Source organism: Panthera pardus, unplaced genomic scaffold (genome assembly GCF_024362965.1).
Source record: "Panthera pardus isolate Hobbes unplaced genomic scaffold, ASM2436296v1 HiC_scaffold_7, whole genome shotgun sequence".
Lineage (NCBI taxonomy): Eukaryota > Metazoa > Chordata > Mammalia > Carnivora > Felidae > Panthera > Panthera pardus.
The window spans coordinates 45783690-45797859 of NW_026527002.1; the positions used below are offsets into that span (position 1 = coordinate 45783690).

The following is a 14170-nucleotide window of genomic DNA, read 5'->3' on the forward strand; positions in this document are numbered from 1 at the left end:
TTGGAAAGGAAGAAGCAAAAATTTTCTTGCAGTTTATGTTGTATATAGAGAAAAATCCCGAAGACTCAAAAAACTATTGGAACTACAATAAATTTAGTTAAATTGCAGGATATAAAATTGACAAAGAAATCAGTTGCATTTCTGTAACCATAAGCATCTGAAAAAGAGGTAAAAACTATCCCATTCACAGTAGCATCAAAAACAAAATACCCAGACTAAATTTAACCAAGGCAGATCTGTACAGCAAACACTACAAGACATCATTGAAAGAAATCAAACCTTACACAAATGGAAAAGGATTCCATGCTTATGGATTGGAAGAATTAATATTGTTAAAACGTCCCTATTACCCAAAGCCATCTATAGATTCAATGCAATCCCTATCAAAGACCCAATGGCATTTTTCACAAACACAGAAACCAAACCAAACAATGACAAAACCCCTAAAAGTTGTATGGAACCAGAAAAGAGCCCAAATTGCCAAAGCAATCATGAGAAGAACAAAGCCAGAGGCATCACACTTCCTGATTTCAAACTATACTACAAAGCTTTAGTAATTGCAACAGCATGGTACTGGCATAAAAACAAGACACACAGACAAGTGGAAGAGAACAGAAAGCCCAGAATTAAACCACTTACATATATGGTCAACTAACATTCAACAAGGCAGCCAGAATACCCGGTAAGGAAAGGATAGTATTTCAACAAATTGTGTTGGGAAAATGGCATAAACACAGAAAAGTGAAACTGGACCCCTCATCTTATACCACTCACAAAAATTAACTTGAAATAGGTCAAAGATTTAAACCTAAGACCGGATACCATAAAACTCCTAGAAAAAACAAACAACAACAAAAAACAGTAAAGAAGTTCCTCAATATTGATCTTGGCAATGTTTTTTTTTTTTTTTTTTTTTTAATGTTTACTTATTTTGAGAGAGAGAGAGCATGCAAGCAGAGGAGTGGGCAAAGGGAGAGAGAGAATCTGAAGCAGCCTCTGTGCTGTCAGCACGGAGTCCAATGTGGGGCTCAATCCCATGAACCATAAGATCATGACCTGAGCCAAAATCAAGAGTCAGAAGTTCAACCAACCGAGTCACCCAGGTGCCCCAATCCTGGCAATGACTTTTGCATGACACCAAAAGCACAAACAACAAAAGCAAAAATTAACAAGTGGGACTACATCAAATTGAAAAGCTTCTGCACCGCAAAAGAAATCAACAAAATGAAAAGGTACAGAATCGGAGAAAATAGTTTGCAAAGCAGATATTGGGTAAGAGGCTAATATCCAAAATATATAAACATTTTGAGAAAACGCCAAGTGGCGGATGGCACTGGTGTTAGTTAGACCTGGAGGGCCTGGGGGCCCTGGAATGGGAGGTCATGGTGGCTTCCACAGAGGCTTGAGCAGCAGCATCCAGGGCTGGGGTTACAGCTATGGTTGGGCCATGGCTAAGACCAAGGCCAAGGCGCTTGTGGAGGCAAGGCTGAGGACAAGAAGTGGATCCCCATTACCAAGCTGGGCTGCCTGGTCAAGGACATGAAGATCATGTCCCTGGTGGAGATTTCTCTCTTCTCCCTGCCCATTAAGGAATCTGAGATCATTGACTTTTTTTTTGTCCTAGGGGCATCCCTCAAGGATGAGGTTTTAAAAATTATGACTGTTCAAAAGCAAACCCTTGCTCGCCAGTGGACCAGGTTCAAGGTATTTGTTGCCAGCAGAGATTACAATGGACATGCTGTTCTGGGTATTAAGTGCTCGATGGTAGCCACAGCCATCCATGGGGCCATCGTCTTGGCCAGGTTTTCCATTGTCCCTGTACGGCGAGGCTACTGGAGGAACAAGATCCACAAGCCCCACACCATGCCACGCAAGGTGACCTGCTGCTGTGGCTGTGCCAGTGCACCTCATCCCTGCCCAGAGGCACTGGCTCTGTCTCAGCCTCTGTGCCCAAGAAGCTACGATGATGGCTGGTATTTATGACTACTACACCTCAGCCAGGGGCTGCACTGCCACCCTCTGGGCAACTTTGCCAAAGCTGTTTTTGATGCCATTTCCAAGACCTACAGCTCACTTCTGACTGTGTTTATTACCAAGTCACCTATCAGGAATTCACTGACCGTCTTACAAAGGACCACATCAGAGTCTCTGTGCAGAGAACCCAGGCTCCAACTGTCACCAGCATATACTTCTATACAAGAAAAATACACACACACACACACACACACACACACACACACACACACAATCCGCACACACCCTCCCACTACTCAATAATGAAAACCAATCCAAATAAAAAATAGGCATTTTCCCAAAGAAGATTTCAAAATGGCCTAGAGGTTACATGAAAAGATGCTTAACATCATTAATCACAAAATCACAATGAGGTATCACCGCACACCTATTAGAATGGCTATCCTCAAGAAGACAAGAGAAGCACTGGTGAGAAGGTGCACAAAAAGGAACACTTGTACCCTGTTAGTGGGGTTGTAAACTGCAGCCGCTATGGAAAACAGTTTTGAGGTTCCTCCAAAAAACTAAAAATAGAACTATCAATATGATCCAGCAATTCCACTGTGGGTATATACCCCAAGAAATGAAAACAGGATATTGAAGGTTATGCAATCCCATATTTATTGTAGCATTATTCACAACAGCCATGATACGGAAACAGTTTGAGTATGCCCATCAACTGATGAATGGATAAAGATAATACATACCCATACACAACAGACAATGCAATGTTATTCAGTCACAAGAAGGAAATCCTGCCATTTGTGACAACATGACTAGACCTTGAGGACATGCTGAGTGACATAAGTCAGAGACAAATACTGTATGATATCACTTTTATGTGGAATCTTAAAGCCAAACTCCTAAAAATAGAAAAATAATAGTTACTATGTAGAACTACCAGGTTGGGGGAATAGGAGAGATGTTTACGTGAACGAACTAGCACTAGAAGATCAGCTAAGTTGTAGAGAACTAATGCACAGCATAATGACTGTAGACAACAATATTATAAACATCAAACTTGCTAAGAGACTGACCTTAATTATTCCTACCACAGAAAAGAAATAATTATGTGAGGTGATAAAGATGCTACCTAGCAGTACAATAGATAAGTGTACCAAATCAGTTACGTACACCTTAAATTTACACACTATGTCAAACATTTCAATTAAAAAAAAAAAAAAAACTACTGTACTTGGTTTTGAGCTTTGTGCTAGGCATGTGTATAGTTTATTACACACTAATTTAATTCTTATAACAACTCTGTTATAGATGAGGAAACTATGGCACAGAAAAAATCAAACACAGAAAATGTATATTAAATCCCTGTAAATTAACAAGGGTTACAAATATTGCAAGTAGTTGATCCAAGATTCAAGTCTTTGAACTTATGCTGTTTAATGGAAAATATTAAACATAATGGAATAATTAGTAAGGTGCCTGGTCTTTAAGTTACAGCTTGTAGAGGCAATGAACATATAAACTACTAATCTTGTTAAACTAATAGAGATGTAATAGTGATTATGTAGAGCAAGAGAAATGCCCAGTACTGCCTGTGAGGTTAAGATAGGTTTTAAGGAGATAACTGTGCAGCCTGAGTTTGTCATTTGGATGAGAAGAGGGTGTGCCAGGCAGAGGAAAGAGGAGACACAAAGGCATCCAGATGCACATCGAAGGTACATGTTGAACACAAGTGTGAAATAATGGGGCGTGTTTAGGGAACTACATGTACTCTTAATCTTAGAGGAGCAGAATGTCTATGTGATAGGCCTGAAGGAATGATAGTTGGATAAAACAGAAAGCTGTATGCTGCATATAAAATGGTAGAAATAGAGTTTTAGTTATAGATGTGGTTCCTTTGTGAGTCAGGCGTTGCCTGGTTTTCTTCCCCTTCTCGGCATACACAAGATGGGACTTTTCAAACTCTGTGGTTAGGGACACATGACAAATCCCGCCAACAGAGTAGAGGTAGAAGTGATGTGTCCCTTCTGGGCCCAAGTACACACAGCTAGTACAGGCCCTGCATGGTCTTCACCCTTGCTACAGTGACTGAGAAAGGCCTCACATTCCAGTTAGTGGGTTATAAGACGACAGCTCCATCATCAGCCTGATTCTTTAAGTGTTGGTCTGAAGCGGGTTCCTACCAGTCTGCATTGGACAGATAGCATGAATGAGAAATAATCCTTTTTTTTTTGTTAAGCCACTAAGACTTTTGGATTGTTTAAAATTATATCCAAAGACTTGGATCTGTTTCTGTATAGTCTTTCCTGATCTCTCAATCCGTAAAACCAACTTCACACTGTTCATCTCCACATGAATGCCTCATAGACACCTCAAATGTAATAATGCCCCAAACTGAACTTTGTTCCCTCAAACTTAGGTTTCACTTGTTCTTTATCTTGGTGAAAGATACCAGCATTCATAGTCTGGCCTAAGCTAGAAACTTCAGATTCCTCCTAGACCTTTCTGGCTCTTTCAACCTCCGCATCCAATATTCATTCAGGCAAACTGTTTTATTACCCAGAGAGGGCACATTCACTCAACATCGACTGCTTTTGCACCAGACGTTTCCCTGCTCTTCTCTCTTCCTTCTTACTTCCCAAAACCACAAAGCTAATTCCTACGCATCCTTTAACATCCAGTTCAAATGTCCCCTCCCAGAGGCTTTTCCTCACCTGCCTTGGCTGAGTTAAGTGATATTTGTTTTCTCATAGTGCCGTACGCATAACTCTACTATAGTTTTAACCACTGTTTTTGTGTTTTGATCTGTGATCATGCTCAGCTACCTGACCTTAACTGAAACAAAGGAGGCCATCTCATCTAACTGCTCCAATCTACTCCCCTTTTGACTAATGACCAGATTTTCCCTGTTCCTTCTCTTTTAGAAAGTAATTTTCCCCCTCCTTTCTAGTGCTGATCCCTCATGCTATCCTCTCTTCAAGGGCTTTCCTCCCAGAATAAATCCATCTTTTGCGTATTTCCCTTTCAATTACAGCCTTCCTCTCAGCCTCCAAACCCACTCAACTCTTCCTCACTTAAAGTCCTTCTCTCAATCTCCCAAATTTCCATCCTTTCCTACACCATATTTTCAAAAATAGATAACTTCTTCCATTTTTTCTTTCCTACCTCCCAAATTTCCTTTTTTGAAAGAAATTTAGCCTCTATCTCCCAACACTATTCCAACTACTGCCAACAACATTTATCAGATCCAGAAGCTTTTTGTCATAAAACTGGGTTACACTGTGGCCTGAAGAGGTTTTTTTTTAAGAGAGATCCTTATCTAACTCTACTCCATTTACATTGAAGTCCAAATAAGAACACAACAGAATATTATGCAGTCTGAAATGCTGATGAACCGTGACTGTACTGGTTTTGCTCTTATGCTGAGATTGTGGGCAAAGGAGGAGAAACTTGAAAGGTAAAGCGGCAAAGCCTTAAGGGCAGCTACAAGACTGAATCTAAAATGGCTACTTTGGTTCTGAGTTGCTCAGGATGATCAATAACGTATCCAGGCAATTTCAGAGAGCACCTTCTTCATGAGCAAGATCTCAGAATGCCAAGGGCTCTGTAAGTTGACACTGCAACATGATGGACAGATTGAGAATCTGCTGTTTGTCAGGAAAACTTTCATTTCCACTTCTTAAATGCATTTTGGTGAAAACTCCCTTCACGTGACCGACTTGTGGCGCCTCACTGTTGGAAATGTGCTCTTCACTAGAGGACTTCTCAGGAAGAAGTATTAAGGGCTGATGGTATTTGTGTGCAAACAGAATAATTAATCATGAGTTACAGATCATTATTTTAAAGTGATTTCAAAGATATGTTTTATACTTGTTTTTCTAATATACTATTATATTTGCCATCTAGGAACAAGATGTAGCAAAGTATGTTCACGTTTGGAATGTGTTTTACTCTCTCAGCCAGTTGCCACCACTTAGACCACCACAAGGACCCCCAAAAACTGACGCAGAAGTCCTGCCTCTCAGGTCTCCGCACAAGGGATCTGTCTCCAGAATGTACTGAATTTCTTCAAGTTCATACGTTTTGATGCCTTTTGCCACACGTCAAAGTAAAGAGATGGTTGAAAGTTAATCGATGGTACAAAGATCAATGAAAAACAAGCAGGAGATCAGAGTATAAGAGACTCTCACAGCTGTCTCTTCTCTTTTTCTCTGGGGAACTACTTCAGAGCATAAACCTGGAATTAAATCCTAACTCTGATACTCAGGAGTAATGAGCTCATATAAAACTCTGTATAATCTCAAGGATTTTAGGTTCCTCATCTGCAAAATGAGGAGGGATATCTTCCTACCGTTCAGGGTTGTAGTATGATGTAGTTTATGTAAAATACCTGGCGGTACTTAGTACTTTTATCTTTCCTTCCATGTTTATAATTGCTTTCTTCCCATATGTATATCTCATCTATGTTGCTAGAAAAAGACAGCTCTTTTCAAGTATTATGGACACAATAAGTTACATTAAAAACAGTATTATGGACACGTTCATTATTCACTTACTGGGTAAGAGATATACATTAAGACCCCTCCAATAGAAGCAATACAGCCAGAGAAGTGACTAGCCTTGGATATCTGTTACCGTCTCCTGGGAATTAGTCATGACAAAGTCAAGAAATTACTCCACAGGTTGAGCAGCAGAGAATCTAACAACATGCATCTTTCTTTTCCAACCTGTCACTGTTTTGAGGTATGTCAACACAAACAGTTGCATATTCAGAGTCTGGCATAGGCTGGTGGGTGCTTGGTAAATGTTCAATAAATGAATCTAGAGGACACTGCCCTAAAAAGGTGCTCTGGTTAACAAAATTCAGATTAGAGAAGTTCCTATTATTGACAAATTTATAATGCTCTTCTAAATATTTCTCAAACAGTGGTTCTTAGAATATTTGCTCAGAATTGCTTGAGAATCTTGAGTCCAAGGGGCTGGGAACTTAACTTTTAAAATGTCTCTTCTAATTCTTAGGCAAGTTGGAATATACAACCCAATATGCCAGAAGGCAAGTTGTGCAATTACTAATATCTGAGTTGCACAAGCATTGTAAGTGAACTAAACTACTCAAGACCCTCTGAATAAAGTATTGTGGAGGATAAGTAAAAAGGACAGTTTCTGATTTTAATGAGCTTATGACTAATTTGGAAGAAACAAAATAAAACCAAGTTCCAGAAGCTCTAGTAGGGGAAACAAAAGCATCAACGCAATGTTTGAGTGTCAAAGTTATTACAAGGGCCAAGAGGAATAAATCAAGAACATTTTCAGGAAAAAGTAAAGTCTAAGCCAGGTTTTTGAACAGACTTGGGTGGATGAGAAGAAAGAGCTCAGTATGATTAAATTACTTTTCTGCGGAATTTTCAATATCAGAAAGCAATACAAACCTAGTGATAATAACTCTGCTGCTTGGAAGCTTCATTGTGTAGCAGGCAGAAGCCAGACAGGAAACTCAGGAACCAAACTGACTTGGTTTTCTGTTTTTCCTTAGGGTTTAAATAGTGACCTGTCAAATCCAAAAACTGCTAAAAATTGAACCTTACTGGCTACCTTACATTTGATCTCTTTTATGTCAGCTTCTTACCTGAAAACGGACCAAATATTTACTATAATTAATCAGTGGGTTGGGAGGAACAATTTTAATCCTAATTCATATGTGTGTGAAGACAAGGGCAAAGATTCAACTAGAATGGTTATAATAAAACAAAACAAAACAAAAAAAAACAGACAGACAATAACAAATGTTGATAAGGATGTGGAAGAATTAGGAAGTATACATATTGCTGATGGGAATGCAAAATGATGCGGTTGCTTTGGAAGAGTTTGGCAGTTCTTCAAAAAGTTAAACAGTGTTACCATATGACCCAACAATTCCACTCCTAGTATTATACCCAAGAAAACTGAAAACATGTTCACACAAAATCCTGTACACACATGTTGATATCATTTATAATAGCCAAAAATGTGAGAACCCACAGGTCTGTCAACTGATGATAAACAAAAATGTGTTATAACCATACAAAATATTATTATTCACCCATAAAAAGCATTAAGTACTGATATATACTACTCCATGGATGAACCTTGAAAACACTAAGTGAAAAGAACCCATACATAAAAAGCCACATATTATATGAATTTTATGTGAAATGCCCAGAAAGGACAAATCCATTCAAACAGAAAGTAGCTTTAGTTGTTGCCAGGAGCTAAGAAGACCATGAGGGATGGGGGTCGTGGGGGGACCACTGGGGAGATGGGAACTGGTTGCTAGTGGATACAGGGTTTCTTTTGGGGGTGATGAAAATGTCCTAGTATTAGGTAATGGTTAGGGTTGTATAACCTTGTGAATATACTAAACAGTACTGAATTTTACACATTAAAAATGTTACAATATGTGAACTGTATCTCAATTTTTAAAATTGAAGGAAAAAAAAAAGCAAACCACTCAATTCAAATAATAAGTTACAGGTAAACTCTGGGGTCCTCCAATCAATCCAAACTGGCCACCCCTTTAAGCTTGTCAAGATTTTACCAAAAGGAATAAAAGGTGAAGATGGAAGACTACTTAGACTGGAAACAAGGTAAGGATGTCTCTTTTACCAGTCCTATTTAATATCTTACTAGAGATTTAAGTCAATAGGTCCAAAAAAATAAAAAAATGTTGCTAATGGCATCTAGATTGGAAAGAAGGATATAAACTATTTGCAGAGACATGATTGTCTATGCAGAAAAATCCTATGGCTGTACTAAAACTCTTTAGAGTTAATAAATGACTTACAAGTTTGTAGGATTCAAGAACAATCTACAAAAATCAATTGTATTTCTATATAATCAGAAATTGAGTATTTAAAATTGAGTATTTCTAACAATCAGAAATTGAGATTTAAAAAAAATCCGTATACTGAAAACTACAAAGCACTATTGAAAGAAATTTAAAAACTTAATAATAAATGGATAAGCCATGTTCATGAATCAAAAGATTCACTATGGTTAAGATGCCTATTTCCCCCAAATGGATCTATAAATTCAATGGAATCACAATAAAAATCCCAGCAGGCTTTCTGGTAGCAATCTAGAAATTCCAATAGAGAGGTAGCATTCAGATCAATGGGAAAGGATCGATTATTTAAAAAATAAACAAAACTTCACAAAAACAGCTTTCCATTGGAAGAAAATAAGATTGGACTTCTACATTATAGTAAACAAATTCAAGACAGATTAAAGCAAATGTAAAAAATTTAAAAATCTCACAAGAGGGGGCGCCTGGGTGGCTCAGATGGTTAAGTGTTCAACTCTTGATTTCAGCTCAGGTCACCATCTCACGGTTTGTGAAATCAAGCCCTGTGTCAGGCTCTGGGCTCTGCACTGACAGTACAGAGCCTGCTTGGGATTCTTTCTCTCCCCCTCTCTCTGCTTCTTCCCGGCCTGCATGCTTCCGGTCTCAAAATAAACATTAAAAAAAAAAATCTTCCAAGAAACCTAGGAGACTGTAAGTATAATTTAGGAGCAAAGGAGACCTTAACTATGATGGGAAGTTCTGAAATATAAAATTAGATAATAGAACTTTCACATAGCAAAATTGTGTGTGTGTGTGTGTGTGTGTGTGTGAAAAGTGTGTATGAGAAGCCTCTGAACTATCTTTGCAACTTATCTTTATAGTCTAGAAACATTCCAAGTAAATTTAAAATAAAATGCACAGCAGGGGCACCTGGGTGGCTCAGTCTGTTGAGCATCCGACTCTTGATTTCAGCTCAGGTCATGTTCTTATGGTTTGTGAGTTCAAGCCCCACATTGGCTCCATGCTAACAGTGCCGAGCCTGCTTGGGATTCTCTCTCTCCCTCTCTGCTCCTCCCTCCTTGTGCATGTGCACTCTATCAAAATAAACAAATAAACTTAAAAGAAAGATTCAACCTAATAAAATTCTACATTGTTTATACCATGTGCAGCAAAAAAAGTTAATAAAGCAAATGGTCAAATAATAGACTTGGACAAAAATATAACCTGTAACAAAAAACTACTAATAGTTATATACAATGCATAGATAATTATAATAACTGTAAATATATAATAGCTATGATAAAGATCCCTTTCAAACTGAATAAAGAGAAAACCCCCTCCAAAAACAGGCAAAAGATATAAAAGTCAGTTTAGAAAACAGTACATCAAATACCACCAATTCTCCTCCTACAAAAAGATATACAAATTCACTAGTGACCAGGGATACATAAACATAAAGTCAAATAATACATATTACTTTATGCCAAATAGTCTTGTAAAAACTATAAAGCTCTAATATTTACTATTGGTTGAATGCAGGGGAAAGGGGACTCACCTATTGTTAGTGGAACTGTAAATATTGATGGCCTTTTTTAAAAAAGGGAATTTGATAACCTTATTAAATTTAAAACTACATAGACTTTGCAACCTAGACATCGGAAATCCATGAAACTATCTCCCATAATTAAAACTACCAGAAAATAAGGACTTACATAATAATGAGGGGCTGCCTGCACACTTTTGTAGAGGAGTGGGGCGGGGTGGGAAACAAAAGAGCCAAAGGGAATGCCCATCATATGCAGCCATTAAAAAGAATGAGTTGGAGCTGTACCAGTTGACTTGGACTAATTTCTGTAAGATATTGAGAAAATCAAGAAAATGATCAATGTATATATGCATTGTGCATGACCATGTAGCATGGAGAAAACTATGCTATCATACATACTTGCTCCTTTGCAGGGGTTATGGGGGAAGGTAATGTAGAAAGGAGGGGCTGAGAAAAGGTGGAGCAAAGAAAAAAGGGGAAGAAGGGAAAAAAGGGCTGAAAGGGAAAGTAAATTCTTTTCTGTGCATTCTCTGAAACATCAGTTTGCACATTACCTCTCTAAATCAACAAATCTCTTTATCCAGCTAAAGTATCATATTTCCTGTAATAAATGAACATACAACAAAAAGCCCCCAAAAGCAAAATTAAAATGCCTTGGCTAAACCAACCCTGAAAAATGCTGTTCCAGTTGATGAGGGAAACAAAGGCAGGAGAGCTGCAAATCTCCTTGCAGCTTGCAGCCCACAGACAGATACCAGAAACATGCAGGGTGTGCCTTCCTCAAAGAAATCACGGCTGCCTTCATGTTTTATTAAAAACTAAAAATGACCTTAACAGCAGCTGCCCCTCAAGGTCCTGAAACCCTGTTTCAAAGTATCTTAGAAACTTTCTCTCTATCCCCATTCCCTCCACAAACTTAAAAATATATAATCAGTCACTCCTCACAACCCTAGTGCAGCTCCTTCTCCCCACGGGTCCTGTCCCTGTGCTAAAATAAAATCACCTTTTTGCACCAAAAATGTCTCAAGAATTCTTTCTTGGCTGTTTGCTCACGAACGCAAAACTTCCAAATTTCATCATAGTGGCTGTCATACACCTACATTTATGAACGTACGTGATATAAAACCTTATTAAAAGTGACTGCTTTTTCAGTCACTGTCTTTGTTTCCAAAAACTTGTTCTAACAATGTAATGAAGAGACTGGTCACCAACTCTGAGGCCTAAGCCCACAAACATTCTCATTGCCGCCGCTCAGTTATTCTGTCCCATCATAGCAAGCTTATCCTCAATCTCCTCTTCAAATATAAAGTACTTATTAGTACATAACTTATAGGAAAAAGAAGACATGGTCCTTATCCTCAAGAGCCTATGGTTTCTTTCTTTCTGAGATTTCTCTTGTCCCAGTATTCTGAATTCAGAATTTGGAGGCACTTGGTATACCTGTGCTATGAAGCATCTAAGTTTTACCTCCTCCATGCTGGATAAAAGGTAGTTGAAATAGGTGTTCCAATTATTAGGCAAAGGGCTGGAAAGAAAAACAATAAAAGCAAAACTGTTATTACCATAGAGCCAGAAAAATTCACAGATTCTAGGATTAGTAAACTCTTACAGAAGAAAGCCTGCCACTCCTTACTGCTCATATTATATCAATAAAGATGAACTGCTTCTCAAGCTGAAAATCTCATTTTCTATAATATTAAAAAATAATTCACAATGCCCAGATAGCCTTAACAACAATTTTTACCAAACATTCAAAAAAGATATAATTCCAATCCTATGCACTCTGATACTGAAGTTTATTCCAGAAGGTTTGTATAATATTTGAAAAATCAAGTTCATATTTTAACCATATTAACCATAACCATATTAACCCTTAAAGGAATAAATCACAATTATATGACAGATGTCCCTTCCAATAGCAGTCAATAAAATTCAACATATTTCTCAAGGTAAAAACTCTTGGTAAACTAAAAGACAACTTAATAAATTTGATAAAGGGCATCTACAAATTTATCCACACAAATATCATACTTAATGGTTGTTATTCAGCACCTTACACTTGAAGTCCTAGCCAGTGCAAATGAGCCAGAAAACGAAATACATGATAGAAAGATCAAAGGGGAAGAAACAAAACCGTTTGAGTCCTGGCTTTGCCACTTACCAGCCATGTCACCCTGGACAAAATACTTAACTCTGTGCCTCTGTTTCCTCATCTATAAGACGGGGACAATAAATACCTCCTTCAGAGAGTTGTCTGAAGAATAAATAAGTTAATATTTTAAAAGTATGTAGAAAGTGTTGGACAATTCAGAGCACTGTAAAAATGTTAGATAAAAAAATAAATTATTCACACATGATGACTGTGTACACAGAAATGTCAAAGAAGCTTAACTACTGGAATTAAAAGCTATATTCCCTAGATGTGAAATTACACAAAAATCAGCTGTATTTATATTTACTATCAGTAACAAACAGAAAATGGCATTGAAGAAAATATAAAGTTCCCCAGGAATAAAATTTAACAGAACACACAAAAGACCTCTACAGGGATAATTATAGACCCAATTTAACCCCAACTAAAACTGGCGGAATTCAACGTTACTCTAAAGTGGTTATGGAAATGTAAAGTGTCAAGAATAGTCAACACACTCTCCAAGAAAAACAAGGTGGCAGATTTGTCTTACTAGATGTCAAATACCAAGACTGATGTCTAAATAGTCCATTAACTCACCTGGGAGAAGATCTCTTTCTGCAATGCTCATCCATTTGGTTTGGATCTTTTAGATCTTTACACTAATGTTATCTAAGCAGAAATGCTCTGTATAAAACAGCACTACCCAATACCTCTAGTCCCTTTATTCCACACTTCATGTTTTTCATAACACCCATCATCTGACACCATTTTAAGCTATGTGTATGTTTTTCATGTCTCTCTCCCCCAACTATAGTATAAGGCCATTGAAGCCACGGTGTCTGATACAATGCTGTATCTCCAGTCTACTTTGTTATTTAGTTGAATAAATTGGCAGGAATCCCAAAAATTCTGACTAGCATATGAAATACAATGATTAAATTTGAACTAAATTTAAAACCTGCAAACTCCCTTTCACTATTCATCTATTAAATGATGGTTACCAAAACACTGTAACTCTCCCCAAGTTTACAATACTATTCTGAGCATTCAAAACCCACCAGTGTGTAAACATTGGCTTTTAGCAATGATAACTCATGCTTCAATAAGGGAAATAAATAAAACAAGCCTATTAAAAGGAACCATATAAAACGTAGCCCTGAGAATCCTAATGACTCTGGCTATAAAGGCAAAATAATCAGAGAACAGGAGGTTAGGTATTTTGCTCATGTAGGAATTAATAGCTATGATGGTTTTCAACATATATTTTACCCTTTGGTGGTCAAAATTTACATTTAACTAGACAATATGCTGTGGAAAGTCTTATTTACAAATTAACTCAATTTGCAGTGAAAATAATAGTGATGGACTGTGTAAATTTACCATAAAAGCAGATTCAGTGCTCCAAGGCTGGGAATTTGTATATTTAAGAGAATCCCATTAAACTGGTGGTCTACATAACCAACAGTAGAGTAATGCCATTATAATCTTTGTATTCTTCTCTCTCACTACTCTGTGACTTTTCCCCTGTAGGCCTTAAAAAAAGCAAACTACAAATGGTCTTACAAAGATTTTGGTGAGTTAAGGCCTGCTTGAACCCTGGAGTATTCTCGTGTTCTCAGAGTTGAGCTCTAGGGGAATTTGGCTTGGTCCTAAATTAATCCAAGTGTGAAGGATCCGTGGGAGATGAAGGAACTTC

At 37.7% G+C, this 14170-nt stretch overlaps 1 pseudogene; it reads left to right on the forward strand.

The window, feature by feature from the left end:
- Positions 1-954: 954 nt before the first annotated feature.
- LOC109278014 (40S ribosomal protein S2-like) lies at positions 955-2219 on the forward strand (annotated as a pseudogene).
- Positions 2220-14170: the final 11951 nt, after the last annotated feature.